Raw genomic sequence first — 21,005 nt, 5'->3', positions numbered from 1 at the left:
CTAAAGGCCTGTGCAAAGGGTTGTAGGAGCACCTAGGGAAGAATGATGAAATCTTCCCCCAAAAGGCAGAGGTGCAGAGAGACAGGGCAGTCCTCCCCCAGAGGGCTGCTGGTGCAAAAGTCCTGTGTATCTTTAGAGACTTCAACACCTCAACCTCAGAGACCTTGGGCTGGTTGGGTGAAAATGGTGGCACCACCTCAGGAAGAGAGAGGAAACTCCTAAAGGCCCTTCACATTATTTTAGAATAATGTCACATGGTAAAATGAGCAATGAAACTGAGTTAGAAAGGTGTTTGAGTCCTAAAGTTGTCACTAACTGTGTGGACATGGGCAAGTTTCCTAACCTCACTCAGTCTCAACTGCCTCGTCTACCTAATGGAGAGGACAATCCCTACCCTTTCCCTTAGAAGATTTCTGTGAGGCTCAAAATGAAATAGTGTTTGTAAGTATATTACCATACTAAACCACTGTACTGATGGGGAGCATGTGTGTGTAGGGAAAAATGAAATGAGATGAGCCACAGGTTGATAGTAATTGAAGCTAGGCAATAGGTGCACGAGACTTCATTACACTGTTTGCTCTACTTGGGGGGGGGGCATGTATATGTGCAAAATGTTTGAAACAACTGACTTACAGAGAAGTTGCAAAAATTGCAAGAAATTCCTGTGTACCTTTTACTTAGATTCCTCAAATGTTTATAACACTGCTTCTGCCTCATCATGTTCTGTATATATATTTGGTTGCATTTATGTGTGTATGTGTATTGTTACTCTGCTGAACAATTTGACAGTGTTGTAGTCATGATGTCCTTTACCTCTATTGTTCCCACAGACAAATTCATTCTCTTACATACCCATAGTGCAATGATTACATTCAGGAAATTATCACTGATACAGTACTATTACAATATCTAATCTACATAGCTTACTCAAATGTTACCAAATGTCTCACTAATGTCTTTTATTGCTAAAAAATATTTTTTCCAGTGCAGAATTCAATTCAGGACCACAGATTACATTTAGTAGTTGTTTAATCTCTTTAATTGCCTTAAAATTGGAACAGTCCCTAAGTCTTTCCTCATCTTTTATGACCTCATCTATAAAAAATACACAGGCCATTTATTTTTTAAAATGTCTCACAATTTAGGCCTGTCCAGTGTTTCCTCATGACTAGATTCAGATTATACAGTTTCGGCAGAAGTGTCATAGAAGTTGGGTTCTTCTAAGTGCGTCATATCGAGTCCTACCACGAGTGTTTGTTCCATTACCAGTGTGTGACTTCACTTGGTTAAGGTAATTTATGCCACAAAAGTAACATTTACTCTTTGTCATGAATAAGCATCTTGTGGGGAGATAATTTGCATTCATACTTTTTTACATTTTTATAATAAAAATGAGGAATCAAGAGTTCAGTTTTAGGTCAGTTAAATCTGGGATAGCAAACAGGCAGTCACATATATGAATATGGAGCTCAGAGAGGTGTTCTAAGATAGTGGGTGTGGTACAATGTAGATGCTAGATGGAGGGGATTGAAGAGAAAGTAGTAGATAAGCAAGTCAAGAGCCTTTGTAGAAATCTTTTATAAATGTTGGTGTGAGAAAGAGCAAATAATAGGTTTGGTAGCTGACAGAGAATATAAGGTCAAGAAAGGACTTTTTCATGTTGGGAAATACAAGGACATTATTATGTGGTGGTAGGGATGCTGCAGCAGGAGGGGTGAACAGAAGCTGAGCAGGCTCTGAGGAGGGTTGCGCTCCAGTCAGAAAGCACGGCTCTGCCACTTGCTAGCTGTGTGGCGTTGGTAAGTAAGTCAAACTCTTTGCACTTCAGTGAACTCATTTGAAAAACAGGAATGTTACAAGGATGAAGTGAGACGATATTCATAAACAACATAGTACTCTGCCTACTTAAAGTAAGCACCATGTCAATGTAAGGTTAAATATGATGTTAAACTCACTGTCACTTAATATCATAGAATTGTTTTAGGTCTGAATTCTGGAAATGTTTTCTTAGGTCTTCCCTCTCTTTAATTACATCTGATTTGACATTTAACCCATATTTTGAGTTTTTAACTTCAGTAACTATATATTTAATTTTCAGTTCTATTTGGGTTCTCATATTTAAAAATAGTGTCCTTTCTTTATATTTTGTTACCTTTTACCAAATAATAGAAGGAGTACATACTTAAAAAACAAAAATAAATAGAGATAGTGTCCTGATTATTCATGTGGTTTCTATTATGGCTTTTAATTTTTTAATTATTTAAACATAGTTCTTATATACACCTTTCCTAATATTTCAGTTTGGCTGAGAGCACGTATTTTCCTGTATATTTATATCTGCTGACTTTCCCTTATGGTGACTCATTTTCTTTTGTGGTTTGTGAATTTTTACTGTGAGCTCATCTTTAACTAAAGTTGTTTGTTTCTGTGGGCGTCCCATGAGCCTTGGTAGGGAATGGTCCCTACAGACTTGTTTGGCATTTTCTTTTGCCAAGTGTTCCATGGATTTCGCTGGTCTGGAAACCATTTTTGTGTTAAGTGTGCAATTTATGATGCCATAAATTGAGACTCTATACTTTCATTTGGCTCTGGATGGCATTTTATTTCTCCAAGGAGGATTTTTTCATTCATTTGATTTTTATTTTTAAGTCAAAGCCCTCTCCAGAAACAAACTAGTAGTAGAGTTTTTCTAGAATTTCTTTCCAGAGACTTGGATGTATAAAGCATCTCCCAGTTTTAGCTCCCTCCTTTTCAGGGACCTAAGACCTATCAAAATGCCCTTCCTGAGGCATGAAAACCTCACCCTTGTGAACCTATATTTGGGTTGGAAGTCTCCCTGGACCACCAGAGGCAGCTGGTAAGACTATCACTATTAAACATGTGCCTGGCCTTTCTTGCTCTTGCTGATAGCTAGAGAAGAGTCCACTTGTTCGTCCAGTCTCGTTGGAGTGTTTACAGCTTTTTGTTACAGTTTATGTGTTTGAGGAAGGGATAGTTTTTATGAGAAACAACTTTGTGAAACCCCTCACCACCTTTACTGTAAAGATCTTGTTGAAGACCACCGTATACCTTTCTGTCAGTACTACTCCTGAGTAACTGGATTGCTTTTCTCTTATGAAAACACTGTATTGAGTAACTGCTATTCCTCCTCTTTGAATGGAATGGCAGAAAGCTTAGAGCCAAGTTTGTGGCCAAATTCTAATAACAGTGTAAGATTCTCGGCGTGCATTATTGGATTGTAACCTCAACCTTGACTTCATCTTATTTTACTATGCTTATTTTCTCTTCAGTCTCATATGTTTAACATATGCCTTCTCTTGCTATATTTTTTCTCTGTAAATGATTTTGCATCTTTGATAGGGTTGGGTGAATGGTGTGTCAATGAATGAATAACATTAATGTGCAAGGCACCAAGTCATTTGAATGACAGAATGAATTGACCTTTATGACTTTCTGTTGTGTTCAGAAAGTAATTTATAATCCAAGTGCTACAAAAAAAGATAAATACAATAGAATAATAGGCCATTAAAATTAAAAATCATAATTATAATCGAAGAATATTTAAGTAAAGGGGACACACAACAGCAAACTCTCTAATGCTGTACTCTTCGCATGCACCAATAGTAAATTAACCGTGAACCAGTAATGATTATCTCTTTTTGGCAGAATTCTGGTTAGTTTTTATTTTCTTCTTTATTTTCTAAAATTTTAATAGTGAATATATAGTTTTAGTATGATTATAAAATGGAGGAAAAGATGAATACCACCATAACAGGACCACAGGAGGAAACAGCATTTGCACCAAAAGGTTCAAAGGAAGAGACTTAACTGATGGATCATATACAAGGGTGTGTGCTAGGTTAAAGAAATCAGCAAAGGTTGTTCAAGCTCCCAAAGACTAATAACAAAGGGAGATATTACCACCTTCAGGGTATTGGAGCTATAGGAAAGAAACAGAATTATAGTAATTATATTAATAGTTAATGGTAGCTAGCACTTACCTGTGCCAGACACTATGCTAATTGCTTTCCATGAGAAATTGGGTATTTCCTTTTTAAATATTAGATAATGAGGCAGAGACATCAACCCCTTCACAGAGAGTTAGGTGTATATGTGCAAATCCAGCAGGGTTTTGGAGGAGTAACTGCAGTCCTCTCAGGTACTCTGAAAAAAGGCAGCTCTAAGGATTAAGTAGCTGCCATTTTGGGCTTCAAATTCATTCAGTGCAATGCCATTTACTGCCAGAGCAATGCTGGCCTTGTGGTCAAGCCAAAGCCACTTCACGTGTAAGTAAAACAAATGCCCCAAACCCTGTCCCAGAATGGTTTAAGTTCTTGCAGGAGGAGAGAAACTCCTTCCACTTGGGTGCCCTGCTGATTTTCTCTCATGGTTGTCTCTCAGAGCTGAGGTACCTGGGCCATGTCCTGACATAAGGGTAGAGGCCCATGGCCAAACCTAAAAAGTGAGTAAAACAAAGAGGTTTGCTCAGAAGAGCGAATCATTAAACATTTGCCATCCTGGAAAGGAGAGAGGAGGCACTTGGCTATCTACTGATGTGAAATGCTATCGCTGCCTGTTGGAGCTGTGTCTTGCCCAGCACTGGAAGAAGGAAGGTGGTGGTCACCATGCCATAAGATGTCCTTGGGTCCCTTGATAGGAAGAGAAAAAGCCTAAGTGAGAGGATGTCAAGAGCAATGGATCGGGTCATTCTATACAAAGTGATCCTGTCCACAGCAGGGCAGGAAAATCTCCTTCTCCCTGTTGCCAGGCCTCTCCTATGCACAGCATGTTGAAGGTCAGCCCGACACCAAGTCTGACTCATGTGCCCTCAGCTGGCTCTCGCCACCTGCAGACTGGAGACGACTGAGGGGGCTCGTTCAGGGGTCTCCAGATGCAGGTCAAAGACATCTATTTTTGTTGCTCACAAATGGTTTCTTATAAACAAAGGACACTATATTACAGCTTGAGTTTTGACTGGGCACATTAGAAACCACCATCATTGCTATATCCTGATTGAAGTGCCCAGTGAGCCAGTGGATCCTGACGGACAAGAGAAAGTCAATCCTGTGATGTTAAAATGAAACGAGAAGAGAACCTGTGAATGTCACTGGCCCACAGCCCAGAGATTACAAGTAGACGCAGAGCTTTAAAATTAATCTAATATGGTTCCCCAGGACCTGGGACCAGCACCATGGGCAGGAGCAGGAGAGGGGCTTTCTGTTTTCGCAGAGCTTCAGGTCAGAGGTGTGGGAGCTAGGGATCTTGGGCTCTGGTCCCAATTTGGCCTCTAACTTGTCTTATGACTCATGGTGAAATAGCATCTCTGGCTTCAGCATCCTCATTATTAAAATGATACAGTTGTGCAAAAAGACTTCTAAGAACTTTCCCTGTAGGAGGTAGAGCTCAATATACACACATGACTTCAAGAGCCTAAGGCAGTGGCACCTAAAACACAGTTCCTGGTCTCTCTGCTGCTGCTGGAATCCTTTGAGGGAGGAGCAGAGAGGCTGAGCTCCAGAGCCCTGGTATAAGATGTCCATGCCGCCCAGGGTGTCTGGGATTCTGACATCTAGCTGTGACCTAAGAGAACTTTGCCAATGGCAGACAGGCTGTCGCTAGCTTACCCTAGACTATGGCAGACGTCACTAATGGATCAAATTGTTTTCCCAAAACTGTTCTCAACCTGGAGCTTCGAGCAAACACCACTAATGAATTAGGGTAGGCTTGCTAGATAAAATGTATTTGTCATCCCTGCTCCCCTCTCTTTCTTTCCAGTTTAACATTCTTTATTGAGTAGCATCAAGATGAACTGGCTTGGATGGAAAATTCAGCTACGGCATGAGATTACCACATTTTAATTAGGGCTTTAAGTAATCAGACTCTTTAGGTAACAGATTGTGTATTTAAAATATGATATATAAATGAATAAATCTGTTCTCATAATTTAGCACTGGGAAACAAAGATGCAGTCACCATAGAATCATGGCATGTGGAGAAGAGAAACATGTGGCTGGACAGCCCGTTCATGCCTGGAAGGGACACAGTTACTCATAACATTCAGTGATAATGTTTTTTCTCAGTTGAGTAATGGTGTTACTTGCAACTCCTTTGGGAGAGTTCTGTAACCTAATGCAGTTTCACAACATTTGGCTCTAATTATCTTTAAATTAATTTAATTCATTTGATTTAATTTAGACGCTTTGCACCAAGCCAAGTTATCCACCACCCCTTTCCTTGCTAATACACACAGTAGTTATCGGAAGGCAGCTATCATGTCCCTTCCCAAATGTCACAGTGGGGTTAAAAATTCTTTTAGGTTTGCATTATATGATCTGCTCCTTTCCAGAATAATTTCTAAGGTATCTACATTATGACCAATAGCATCAGATACTTGGGAATATTTTTTTCTCATTGTTACTATACAAAGTGTGTTTGGTTCTTTGAATTTTGTCTGATAGAACTTGTGTTTCGCTTTTCATATTCTTCACTCACTCAGTGATCATTTCTGCCATAACTCATAGTGAGGACCTGGAGCTTGGCTGAGGCAGCCTTGGCCATCAGAAGAAGCCAGGTGATGTGTATGCATTGAGACACAACATAAGAACTGGGAGGACTTGAGAATGCTGAAGGGCTTGATTGTAGGGCTTCTCCACTCTGGCTGATGCTCCTGAGTAAAAGGGATGCAAAAGGTGCCTGTGTCTGGACAAAGAGCACAGGGCGTGGGCACGGAGTGTACCTTAACAGCAGGGAGCTGAGGTACCTGGGCCACGTCCTGGCATAAGAGTCGAAGCTGACCTACTGTGAAGCTAATAGAGCTTAGGCTTCAGGACCCCTCCCTTGAATGGACCTCTTCCATTTTTAAGGCAGGGGCCTTAAAAATGCATTCACATGGTCAGATGTTCTTGTAAACTATGCCTCCAAAAAAAAGGAAAAAAATATTTTAAGCATCATTGGTCAAGACTTCTGTCTCTCTCCACTCTCACTTTGCCTCTGTCCTTCTTTCTCTCATGTGAGTGTGGTGAGTGCTTATGGAGTTTTGAGGCTCCATTCAGGCTAAGTTGAACTGAGGGTATATTTGGTTGGGGAGTGGGATATATTTATGAGGTTCACATTACTTTTCTGCAGGGTCTATCCCAGTGTGGGGGATGGCATGCCCTCACACTGACTTGGCTGCCGTGGTGCAATGGGATAGGACCAGGTCGCATTGTGATAATGACATGTCCTGTGTCACCCACACTGGTACGGCCCAATAGTGGAGGAGAACCTAGGGTTTAAACAGGTGGAGGCAGGAGTTGGTCTGTGGAAAACTTTTGGTTATCAGACATGGAGAATGATAGGTAGAGGATTCTATTTTCAGTAGCACCTGGTAAAAACAAAAGTGCTCTCCTCTTAGGAATAGACTCAATAATCTAATGTATAGAATAGTAGAATTCTTGTACAATGTTTTTCCTTTGTTGATGGAAATCAATGAAATGAACTGATCAGCTTTCTTGTGCTTGAAGGGCTATGCCAGCACTACACACAGGGGAAATGTCTGTGTGAGGTTATGTGCTTTATGCATCTTAATATACTGCACCCTGTGAACAGCGTCTTGATATGTCTTGCCCTAACACACTCGGTAGTTGTGGAAGAAACAGTGTCTAAAACAGTTGCCAACACTAGCGATCCGGGGAAAAACTCCTGCACTTGATCACGGTAAGCCAGTGTGTGCAGCAGAAGAGGGAGCTGATTGCACAGCACTGCTGCTCAGCACACAAAGCAGCCTCAGAGCCATTCTGAGTCGCCTTCGAGCTGCTCTAGTGATGCCCTAATTTATAACTGATTAGGTATAGTTCTTCAGATTTATTTTTCATACTCAAGTTCAAATGCAGTAAGAAAGAAGTGGCCTAGTGGAAGCCCAAATTGCAAGCTGAAAGAAAGACTGGCTTCATTTAAAATGACAAAAAAAATCTACATAGCACAATGGAAACTTAAAAAGAAATCCTGATGGCTAACACCCATGGAGATAAGGATAAAATGAGTTAATGAAGCCGAGAAAATATAGAGAATGAAAATCATATAGAAGAATTTTAAAAGATAATGAAGGCCAGGCTACTTTTAAATGAAAAAGAAAAAAAAAAAGAAGAAAGGTTAAAATAAGAATGAAGTAAAACACAGCTTCCTTTTGTGAATTCGCTGACTTATATACTGTGATCACTCTTTACGGCTTGTTCCAATGACCAGTAATTTTATTCAATGCCATTTAAGAGTAATATATGGTGGTTTTATTTCTTTTTTCCCAAAAATTGTCATCTCAGTAACTTTTATAGAAAACCAAATGGTACATACGCAGAAAATGATGTTTTGAAAATAGACATTCTGGAAAAAATTTAAATGATCAAACTGTCACAAGATTCTGGTTGGCCTGTTCCAAAACTGCATGTGTCATTTTGCTTGTAAACTGTTCCCTGAGACAGCCAGTCCTTGTACCACATCAGTTTTTAGACTGGACGGATGTGTTGAGAAGCTTCAGAAGTCATAAAGATTCCGCAAAGCACAGGAAGGCTGTGTTTAGTTGGATCACACATGGATCAGATAAAAATATACTATGTCTCAAAGAGCAGGCAAAGAAATACAGTATTATTTTGATTGCTAAAAAGAGTTGTGTTTTTTTCCTAATGAAAACTTTGTTCTCCTGAGGTTGCAGTGAAGAGTGGCTTTCTTCAAATAATGAAACTTTCATGGGAATCATTGAGCTAATTACTAAATTTGATTCATTTTTGAGTGAGTAATTGGAAAGTTTTAAAAAGAGACTTGCTTATCCAAAATAGTTTACAAAATATTAATCAAAATAACTGGAAAATGTATACAATGTGAGTTAGACAATCAAATAAATAAGCCAGAAAACAAACAGCTCCATCAGTGTGAATTCTCCATTGGCTCTGACAAACGCTTCATCAGTGGTGATTGTTACGCATTCTTCTAATAACAGAAAGCTCTAAGCATGATTTTTAACTTTTTTTGCCAGTTGAAAATCATTTATCTGTGACTTTATTCAATAAAGTAAAAGAAATGGTCAGTTGTGTGACAGCATATGAAAGGTGAATACAAAGGGCTGCAAGCATTCTTTGAAAATGCTAATAGTTATTTAGAATATAGGACAAACACAGCTTGTTCCCTAATCTCTTCAGATAAAGAGCAGCCCACTGTGCTGAAGTCATTGATTACCGCAATGTTTCTGCAGTTGTCAGTGTGTTTGCTTTCGGGTTTGTCTGGTCCAGTGTTTCCTAACAGAAATAAAAGGCAAGCCATATTAAAGTTTTCTCAGAGTTACATTGAAACAAGTAAAAAGAAACAATTATCTTAATGATTTATTTAACCCCATGGATCTTAACCTCTAATCAATAAAAATACTTAAACTTTTAAAATTCTTTTATTTTTGTACGTAGTCCTGGAAATCTGGAGTGCAGCTTACTTCACAGCACACTCAATCTGTGAGCCAAATTTCAGGTGTCCAGTAGCTGCATGTGGCTCCTGGTTACCGTACTGGACAGTATGTGTTGTAGTTGGTATATTTTGAACACACAAATCAGATTTTTCTTTAAAGGATCTACATGCAGTGAAACAATGTGCCCATTATAAAGTGTTCAAGTCTTTGCATCAAGGGTGCAAGTTAATAACAAGCTAAATCCACTGCAGGGCTGGGGCTGGATCTTTCTGGGGTGATGAAAATTAAAAAAGCGCAGTTCAGTGGGGCCCATGAAGGAGTGGCTAGGCAAGGGCAGCAGCAGTGGGGCCACCAGCAAGAGCTGGTGACTAAGCAGCTGAACCACTGGTCCTCTGAGAGGCACCCTGGGCCAAGCATACAAGGCTATGGAGAAGATGCCTGAGGCTCACGGTGGGGTATGAGGGGACCCTGGCGGAATAACCGAAGATTAACCTTCTGGGATGCCAGTGAGGGTGTGTCAGGGCCCTCCCTGAATGCTTTGTATTGATAGGACAACTCACTGAGCCTCAGGGCAAAACACAATTAGGCATTATTCTCCTGAATTTACAGCCAATGCCAGGGAAGCTGAGATGGGTGAGCTGTTTGTCTGCCATCATTCTACTGGAAGTAGAATCAGGATTTGCACCCAGGTCTCTGTTGCTTCAAAGCCTCTGCATTCCACATTGTGCTGTATGCCCTTTCAGGAAGAACAGTGTTCCAGAGATTGTGCTGCGGGCGTGAGGAGTCAAACATTGGAATTATCTCTGCATCCATACAAACCTGACTCTCAGGTTGATTTTTTCCAGGAGGTGATTTTCATACTCAAGTGCCATTGTTTGGAGTAACAAGAATCAACTCTGAGCACTCTTTAATTAATCAATACAAAGGCTGTGGAGTTGGAGAATCAGGATTTGAATGTTTGCTGTGCCACTTATCAGCTATGCTAGCTAACTTGGACATAATGAGTAAAATAGTGGATGTAAATATTTAGCTTATTGCCTAGTACATAGTTAGTGCTCTATAAGCTTTAAATATTATTCTTTTCACCATCAGCACATTTTGTTGAGCACCTGGTATGGATGTTCAGTGGTACTCAGTGTTGTCTCTAAAATGTTGACATAGGAGAGGTTCAGGGGTAGCATTCTGGTTAGGGCGAAAAGACTTGGCAGAGAACTGGTATTAAAGCTGCTTTACATAACATTCTGCTTGAGAAACATCAGTTTTACATAGCAACTACTAGGCAGGGTAGACTGGCAGAACCATGGGGGGGCTTATGCGCTTCTCACCACCCCTTGTGGCCACAGCTATAGGTTCTGTAGAGAGCGCATACACATTTCTCTGTGTCTGCCATTGTGCTAGAAAAGAACATGGTATAACACCATCTTTAAGAACATAGCCATCTTGTTGAACAAGTGAACCTGTAAATAAATGACATGGTAAGAGACTTCCTGGAGGAGAGACCTTACCAAGCACTGTGCCAGCTTTGAGGTGGGAGCTAACAGTGCTTTGTGGAATTGGGTTCAATGTCACAGATTTCATATTTGAGCTGGGTCTTGTAGGATGCATTACAATATTCCAAGTGAAGAAATGCAAGAGCCAGTTAAGCAAAGAAAATGGCATGAATAAAGGCCTTATAGCACTTAAAGAACTAGGATATTCAGGAAATAGCAACTCAAGGAAGGTCTAGGCAGCAGGCTGCAATGTAGAATCTAGGTTAGGGGGTAGACTACCAGGAGATTAATTAGCCCAAGGAAGTGTTGCACCAGGTAGTCTGCCTGGGGAAGGCATTTAGACCCCATCATTTAGGTAATGGAAAGCCCCTGGTAATTTTTAAACAAAGAAAGTCTATGATTGAATCCTTATTTTCAGGATGTAAAAAGATTCAAAGTGTATTGCCAACTGAGACAGCCATTTCAGTCGTGTTAGTCAGAATATGCTAGATGCTGCTGCAGTAGTTTCTTTAAAAAAAAACTTAAAAGGCTTAAAACATTTATTTATTTCTGTCTCCCACATGACATGTTCCACATGGGCCAGCAATGATTTTGCAACATATAATCCCTCAATATTCCATCTCATAGTTAGTTGCATTATTTGGGACAAGGAGAGAGAGTCAGTCACCCAGCCTTTCCTAGCTCTAGGAGGGCTGGGGTTTTTATGAACCAGCGAAATGTTTGGTGAACTCCTGTTTGGGGAGTCTCTGCCATGCCAGTAGAAAAAGAAATTTAAAACTCTCTAGGTAAGGCAACATGAGAACCATTGGACAGGTGAGAGTGGGGCTAGGTGTAGCACCTAGCTCGTAGCGCTCAGCCAGGGCCAACTACCCATGGAAAAAATTGTCCTTCTGTACCCTGCCTGCATGCTTCTTCTTTTTCTCCAATCCCTACTCACAGATGATTGTCAGCTAAATCCACCGAGGTAGTTGTGGATATTCAAGGAGTAGGCCAATGAGGAGTCTAGATCTAGTTGGGGCTGGGAGGACCTGGTGTGTGAAGACCCAAGGCCACAGTGAGTTATCAACCCCAGCAGTTTTTCAGGAGCGTGGATGCCATTGCATCCATTTCCCTTCTGACCTCTCTGAACTATCTGTGAGGGGAAATAAACTAGGCAACCTCTGGATAAGAGGGGGAGAGAAAGGAAAGAGAGGGGAGAGATCGCAAAAGAACAAGATACCTTATACTGGGAAGAAAACCACATGTTAACTGTGGTTATTTGGAGGTAGTGAGATTATGGATTACCTATTATTTTACCTCCTTTTTTTTCTGTGCTTTCACATTTTAAAACTAAATATTATTAGTTTTCATCATTTAAAGGCAACTTGTTTTATTTAAAACACAATATGGCCCTGGCCAATGTGGCTCAGTTGATAGAAGTGTCATCCTGTAAACCGAAAGGTAATGGGTTCAATTCCCAGTCAGGGCACAAGCCTAGGTTGTGAGTTCAGTCCTCCGTCAAGGTGCAAGAGGCAACTAATTGATGTTTCTCTCTGAGATCCATGTTTCTCTCCCTTCCCCTCTCTCTAAAATCAATGAAAATGTCCTTGGGTGAAGATTAAAATTTATATATATATATATATATATTTAAAAATAACAATATGGAAAGTTTACTGCTTATTCTGACAATAGCGCTATGAGGGTGACTCAGGATATCAATTTACAGTATTCAAGTAAAGAATAGAAAAGATTAGCAAAGATTGTTCTCAACTTCTCTGTGAAAGAAGTAGTAGACTAGATCAGGGATCTGGTGACAGAGTTTGGACCACTGCCTGGGAAGAGGGTCTCCAGGGAAAGGGATGGAGCCTGGCCTTGGGCACAGGGGCTGCTGGCCTACTCACAGCAGTGAGGACAGAGGCTGAGTTGTGAGGGACAGAGCCAGGTTCTGTCCTCCCAGGCTTGCATTCTGAGGGCTGGCCAACGTCTAAATCCTCCACCCAGCTAGAGGAACTTCTCTCCCCTCTGCCCCTGGCTGAATAATGAAAATAATTACTTTTGATTGTTAAGAATCTTATATTAGTGTGAATACTTAACAAATCCCTGGAAAGACAAAAAGGATGTGCTAATTAGCACCGTGACAGGCGTCAGCAGCACAGGGGCAATGGTGATTTGCCCCTCTGACATAAAGATAGATGCTGAAACAGACATAAAGATAGATGCTAAAGGGACAAGGAGTTTGGAGCTTGTAATTGAACTAATGCAAATTATTTTCTGAATCAAGCCAGCATTGTAACTTGCAGTTATGTCACTGAATGTTCTGTCCCTCTGCATCACTGGAGAGGTTAGATGGTCTTTCTGATTCCCCAGCTGTTTCTTATCAGCTGTTTCTGATGAAATGAAAACTTCAAAATATACTTTGAACGGAACCCACACCATTGTAGACAATTCTTGCTTCAAGCAACACTGGGGGAGTGGCATCCCCTTATCACCTGCGAATAGCACATTGATTTCATTCCTAACAGAAAGGAAAAAAAAAACATGCTAAGAGCTAGTAATTAAGCAGGAAACCTGCTCTCTTCTCTCTCTGTCCCCCTGTCCTTTGTATGTCCCACTTGAGCGACTGTGTGCCAAGCCCCAGCTTCCAGCGGTGTGTTGGAAATGGACCAGTCAAATATGATAGCTGAGACCTCAGGAGACGTCAGAGGCTCTGGAGACCGGCCACAGCCAAGAGGTAGTTTAAACACCAAGGTTAGGAAACACATCTGCAAGGAAAACTCCACAACATAAGAATGTTTGATGATAGCTGCACACATCACAACTAAATCACTAGCAGAATGTATGCTAGTAAAGGGATAGAACAGTCACATTCTGTGTAGATGGGTATGACTGACAAGTGCCCAGGCAGAGTGGTGTCCAGTTCTGGTTCCATGTACTGGACATCGCTGCACAAGTACCCCCCTTCTAAATGCCAGTTTCCCACCTGCATGAGGGGGAGCAGTGCGCTCCTCTCCTTGTATTTATCTTCGTATTTTGATCATGATGTATTTTGCCTGTCATTATGAAGATATTTCTGGTTATGCTTTTCACATTTGCTTCAAAATATTTGGTGTTAAGGCTATAACAATCTTGGCATAATTATCACTTTAAAAGTATTCTATAGCTACAAATGCTTATAGCTAAACTGCAATATTATGTGCATAGGAAATTGTTTATGTTTAATTTGTATACTGTTTTTGAATGGTCCTAAGAAAAATAATATTTTGGATAGAAGTCAAAGACTTATCTTTAGTTTCACTTCAATTATCTTAATCTTCTGCTAATTAATTTACACATATATATTTTCTAATGGCCATTCATCTATTACCTGTCTTCCATTTAAGTGTATATTACCAACCTATTTAAATAACCTGTAAACACATAGTCATCGGTTAAAGAACTCCCAAGATGAAAAACAGCATAGTAAAATAGACCTAAGTCAACTATGCTGATGAGAAGAATATTAGAACTTATGAATTGCTTTCACTTAACTTTTAGGGAATACTAGTTCTTCATTCAATAGAAATGTTTCACTTTCTTTTGTTTACTTCCACTTCTCCAAATTATCCCTTTCTTCTTATTTTCTATTTACTTTTTGGTTTTATATTATAGGCTCCTGCTAACTGAATACTTGTTGTCATTCAGACATTACATGTTGTTAAATTTCTTTAAAAAATATTTTTTTAAAAATTGTCTTTTCTTCCTGATTCTCCCTTTCTTCTCTGTAATCTTAATGGCACCATTTCCTGGCGTTTCATACTTTTTACAGAATAACATTCATTGCAGTTGTTTCTGAGCTTTATATTTGGCAAAATTATGCTTGAAAGCAAACTGCAAATACTGCTAACTTTCCCCCAAATGTAATGCTACCTTTAATCAGCCAATAAAGTTGCATGAGAATACAGAGATTAGGCAATTGTTTGTTCTGCACAGTCTCTGCTGGAATATTACTGCTTTTCTTCCTAGTGGGCAATCACAATAACTTTCTCTTTTGGTGGGATAATACTTTTTCTAACTGAATGCCATGCCATCACTTGCAATCAACAAGGGAAAGTTCGTTGATCTGAGGGAAAACCTGCATAGGATGGTATGTTTCCTTCAGCATTAACACCTCCTTCACCTGTTTCAGTATAAACCTTTGGGAAGGTGAATAAAAGTAGTTCCAATGGACTTTTGTCAAAATATATATTATTAGGAGAAAAAATTAAATCCTAAAAGATTCAACTATTAAGTTGAGGATCTAAACGTTTTCTGGAAAAAAAAGAATCAAAGAAAGTGATGGTTGAAAAAGGCCTAGAGATCAACAAGGGGCCCACTCATTTTAAGGACAAGGAAATGAGGTCCAGTGGCAGGAGGGGACTTGCCCAAGCCCCACTGGGAACTCCTGGTAGAGCCGGAATGGAACCAGGTACACTCCAGTGCACCCACTGGAGTTTGCTGGAGATGCCAAAATCAGTCTCTTAAAAGCCATTGCTGCAATTGATTGTATTAAATCCTTCTAGAGACCCAGTGATTATCCTAAAATTCACTGAAAGAAGTTGGAGGATATATTTTCCTATTGTTTTGCTTCCATAAAAGTGTACTTAAGTAAATATTAAATTCAGACTGTCAAAAATGTTTGCATAATTTTACCATGGTTTTGAGTCTTTGCAGTGTACTTACAGTCTGCTCTAGTTTGTTGCAGTAAAGATACATTCAGTTTCTCTTTTATAAATGTATTTTTAAACAAGCTGGAGTTTGCAGGTAGGGATGTTTTAACAGGAACACTGGGGAGGAAATTCCACATTTCCAAAGCATATCTTTAGTACAGAAAAAAGATGTGTTGATTTTTCTTTAGAATTTGATGTTTCTGTGTAGGTCATAGTCATAGCACAATATATGGAAAACTCATAGGACTTTATTTTGGCGAATGGAATAAATGGAACAGTTATCTATAGGAAAAAGATATCTGGGCAAGAGCCCAAGCACCTGGCCTTCTAAGACACACACCCTCATCTGGAATGGCCCCCTTCCTGTGTGTGCAGTGAGTATGACTTTCATAGGTACAGGCTCGGGTGCCCAGAAATCTGACTGCCTGCGTTGTCCTATAAGGAACCCTAAGTCTATCTTAAGCCTCCGTGCTTCCTGAAGGTAGAAAATATAGTCAGTTCCGATGAACCTATTACCACGAGGCTTTTTCAGATATTTTTGGATATTCCCTGGCCCCTTTCTCCTGTCCAGACAGATGCTGTAAGTTCCAGAGGCTTGTCTAGCATCACAGACAGGGCAGAGGTGGCATGTGAGAAAACACGAGACCTCTGGTTGTTCCCCATTCTATGGAGGCGTCCAGTGAAGGGAGCAATCCTGCCTCAGCCTTGGGAGTGGGCTTCCCTACATACTGGCCCCTGCCAGGGTAAATTCATCCCCAGCTTTTCGAGGGCTGTAAGATGCACCCCCTTATCTTGGTCAAGGGATGGTCTTCAGATTTCCACAGATCAGACCCCTGGCTTTTCTCTAAGTACATGTTCCCATTTCTCTGTTTTCCCATCTGCACTGTTCCCTCTTTTCCCATCTTATTCTACATTGTATTGCATCTTTACACTATTCCATGCTGATAACTGGATATATTATGTTAAATTATATATTTTGCTTTCAATCCATATACAATTGGGCTTTCATCTCCTAAAATAATGAATTATGGAAATGCCACCTCATTCAAGAAGCTCTATGGTTCCTCTGGGTCAGAAATCATCTCTTTCTCCTCTAAAGTTCTTATACTTTCTATGTCTCATGTTACTCACCACAAATTTTGTATTTTATTTATATCCTTTTCTAGTTTACTTTCTAGATTGTAAGGTACCTGAGAACAGCAGAGATTAAGTCTTACTTATTAAAGAATAGCCATAGACTCTAATGTATGGTAGTGCTCAAAATATGTTTTCTGAATGAATAAAATGATGATCATATGATCAGCTTTCACTATGATAATGCTGTATAAAAAAATCTGTGTCTTCTAAACACATAGCTTGTCCTTGGAGATCATGGACAGCCTGGTGTAGCTCTTCTCCAGGCCGATCTTCAGTTCAGTGCTGCTCCACTTGTCTTCTGTCTGGGCCTCAGGCTGAAGGAGACATTCCTATCTGAAATGCTCATGTCCCACATTGATAGTTATAAGAAGGTTGGCAGGGAATCTCAAAAGTTTTTCAAGAGTCCACTTGGAACTAACTGGAGTCACTACTTCCCTCGCTACTCAGCCAAAGCAAGTCACCCAGCCAAACCCAAGTTTGTTGGGAAATGGTCTTCTCTTCTGAGGGTGGGCAAGGGGTAAGATCACACAAGTTCAGAGGTGTGAGGGGATAGTTGCTGAAGTGTAATACAATCCACACAAGTACAGTGAAGAATATAGAATGGCAAAGAAGCAGATTCATAGGGGAGCTTGAGTGCTGTAGCAAAGGTGCCACCAAACTAAGTAACTGCCCTGAAAAAGCTCTTTCACATTAATTTTCCATCTTTATAAATTTTCTGAATGGGGAGCTGTTATACATATAGCTCTAGTCTGCATGGAAAATATGCACCAAAAAAAGTCACGTTGGTCCAGTCAAGATGGTGGCACAGGTAAACAAAGCTCTTGTCCTTGCATGACCACGTCAAAATTGCAACTAAGATATAGAACAACCATGACTCAGAATCATCAGAAATCAAGCTGAATGGAAGTGCTACAACTACAGAATTGAAGAAAAAACCACAATGAGACTGGTAGGAGGGGCAGAGACACAGAATGGGCTGTTCCCATACCCACATGTGGCAGATAAAAATTGGGAGGGATATCCCAGGAGTGAGGGGTCCCAGGCCCACACCAGGCTCCTTGGCCCAGGTCTCCAGTGCCAAGAAGATGTCCCCATAACTTCTAGCTGTAAAAACCATCAGGGGCTGAGACTGTGGAAGACAGATTGCTGGAATCCCAGGCAGTTCCTGTTATAGGGCCTGTGCACAGACTTACTTGGACTCACTCCCTCTGAGCTCCAGTGCTGGAGCAGCAGATGGAAAACCATCAGAGACATAAAGGGGGGGAACTGAATTGTCCAGCATCAAGGTGAGAGCTGGGGGGCGGCTTTTCCCCAGACATAAGTGCTGGCAGAGACTATTGTTCCCTTTCTGAGTCATCCCCCACTCAGAGCCTGCAGGTGGGTGTTGTATCTGAGACTCCATCAACCTGGCTGATGCTGTCTACTTCACCCTGATGATTCTCTGACACCCTGCCTCACCTAAATTTCAGGCCCACCCAAGCTGTTTCCAATGGCTTTTCCATACGAACAGCCTGTCTTGGTCCATGCTTCAGATTTTCCTAAATTCTCTCAAACAAGCAGCATCTTGCTTCAGCATACCCCATACTTCTTGCTAAATTGACCCAGGTCTGGCAGTAGCAGCAGCTGGCCTTTGTTTATAGCCTGGCCTCTCCAGAGCATCCCCAGGCTCAGCACAAGTAGTAGCCACCTGCAGATCACTTTGTAGCTGGAACACAGGTGTTGGCTGACTTTGGACATGCCAGTAGCAATCAAGACTCAACTGTAAGAGGAGAGTATATGCAGCCCACACAGTGGGTGCACCTTGAGTACTGAGCTTGGGTAATAGGAGAAGCTGTGCCACAGGACCCTCCAGGATACCTACTGCATTAAGCCACTCTGTCAAGCCTGGGAGACGTACTAACTCTATCCAATACGTAAAAGCAAACACTGGAAGGCTGCCAAAATGAGGAAACAAAGAAGCATGGTCCAAATGATAGAATAGAATAAAACCCCAGGAAAAGAACTAAATGAAATGGAATAAAGCAATTTATCAGATGAAGAGTTCAAAACATTAATTATAAGGATGCTCAAGGAGTTTAGTGAGGACCTCAATAGCACCAGCTACACTGGAGGATCCCTGAACAACCAGCCAGCTCATCTGTGGCTTGACTGGCAGCCCCAGGAACAATGTCTGCTCTCACTTAGGTAGAGCCTTTCCTTAATTTGAGCTCAATGTCACCAGAGCCTTTCAGCCTAAAATATAAGTATCACTGCTTGTTGTCCTGTGGGTCACATTGCCATGAGAATTTGTTTTCTATCATGTTAAGAAATTATTTAACTCCTCACATTTAGTCCCAGATAATCTAATTAGGAAAGGTACAGTGCACATTGCATAGACTTTACTGGTAAATCAAGTGTCTCCTTTGGAATGGTTCAGAGGTACCCGAGACAGCTTCATTATTTCCAGTTAATGTTCCATGACCCTACCTGCATATTCTCAGCCCTCAGGTCTAAACCCTAAAGATATGAAATGATCTAAATGAATATGCTACATCCATAAACTTCCAAGTATGAAGATGTTTTTGTAAACCTGAGATCTCTTGAGAGCTCTTTGTATCCAAAATGTAAACAGACTTTGGTATGTGCAGAGCTTGCTTTGAGTCTCAGGCAGTCTTTCAATTAGCGAATTGTAAGCTTACATGGAACTATTACAGGTCATATGATCCTAAATTCATTAATGAAACTGACTGGAAGCACAGAGAATTGAGGCCTTTATAGAGCTCTCAGAGCTGCTGGATCTCCTGTGGTTAGATTTATGGATATGAGTTTCACCACCCCTGCTTCCTGTCTTTTTAAGTACATTAGAACATTTAAAAATGTGATATTGTATGCAAATAGCCAGACTTCATGGGATGATGACAACACTTACTGTCTTAGGCAGGATTTCCAGGAACAGGTCCTGAGATAGAGATTGGCTTCCATCTGGTTTATGGGGAGTGCTCTCATAAATCACTTCTCTAAGAGAGTGAGGGATGCAGGCTCATACTGTATTCTCAGCATCAGGATGCTGGAGCTTAATCCCAGTTATAGGACAAGGGCTCAGGAGGTGAGATGGGGGCAGTATCTAATGCGGACAGTTTGAATATACAGTAGGTAAACCTCTGTGGAGTTAGAAAATGCTGCTGCTATCATTCTATGATGGGTATTAATATTATTTTAGAGAAAAATAGACTAATATTCAGGAAAAATTCCCAAAGCCATCAAATTATGTAAGTAAATATGACTTTGTTCATTTTTCTTTCTTACTTGTTTTTAAAAAATTATGAAATATTCACCCTGGCTGGCGTAGCTCAGTGGATTGAGCTCAGGCTGGGAACCAAAGTGTCCCAGGTTTGATTCCCAGCCAGGGTACATTCCTGGGTTGCAGGCCATAATCCCCAGCAACCGCACTTTGATGTTTCTCTCTCTCTCTCTCTCTCTCTCTCTCTCTCTCTCCCCCTCTCCCTCTCTCCCTCCCTCCCTTCCCTCCCTAAAAATAAATAAATAAAATCTTAAAAAAAAGAAGTTTAAAAAAATTATGAAATATTCAAACATACATAAAACTATGGAGAATAATGTAACACCCAAGTGCTCAAACCACTCAACTTGAAGTCTTAGCATTTTGTTGCATTTGCTTAGGATACTTTACTTAAAAAATCTTAAACAGTTAAAAAAACTTTTAACTATTACATTATTTTACATTATTACTGTCTCCATTTCTCTCCCTTTTACAGAAAGAATTCATACCATAAATGTGTTTTTTATCATTCTCATGACTTTTTTGGTATGACCTATGAATGTATCCATAAATAGTATATAGTATTATGTTGCATGTTTTAAGCTTTGTGAAAATGAATCATGACAGGACAGGACTGAAGGCAAACATCCTTCCCCATAATCCTCCATCCCTATGTGGGCACATGTCCTGGTTTAGGGTTCATAAAATGTGAATACCACACTCCTAGGTCATGGTTGCAGAGGACTGCTCAAACCTCAAGGTCTCTCAGGACCACATCATATGCACTTTTTCTGCTTGATTTATTTTTATACAAGTAGAAATGCAAATTATGATTCAACAACTGGAATTCAGTAAGGTAAATCTAGGCATTCCAGCAGTTATGAAAGATGGTATCTTCTTTGAGAAGATGCAGGAAGCCCCTTACTGCATAGAGGTGTCATATATAATTTGAAGACACTTGATGCTGAAACTGCATAATAAGTAGGAGGTCCAAAAGGTTTACTCAACCCAAATGAGTCAAGTTTTCTCAA

At 40.5% G+C, this 21,005-nt stretch overlaps 1 protein-coding gene across 1 annotated transcript in view; it reads left to right on the top strand.

The window, feature by feature from the left end:
• The window catches only part of PSD3 (pleckstrin and Sec7 domain containing 3), a 536,273-nt gene that overhangs the window by 27,931 nt on the left and 487,337 nt on the right, over positions 1-21,005 (top strand). The window lies entirely within an intron of this gene.

This window comes from Phyllostomus discolor, chromosome 11, assembly GCF_004126475.2.
Source record: "Phyllostomus discolor isolate MPI-MPIP mPhyDis1 chromosome 11, mPhyDis1.pri.v3, whole genome shotgun sequence".
Taxonomy (NCBI): Eukaryota; Metazoa; Chordata; class Mammalia; order Chiroptera; family Phyllostomidae; genus Phyllostomus; species Phyllostomus discolor.
Note: the sequence above shows the minus strand (reverse complement) of the source record. Positions and strands in the feature narration are given on the sequence as shown.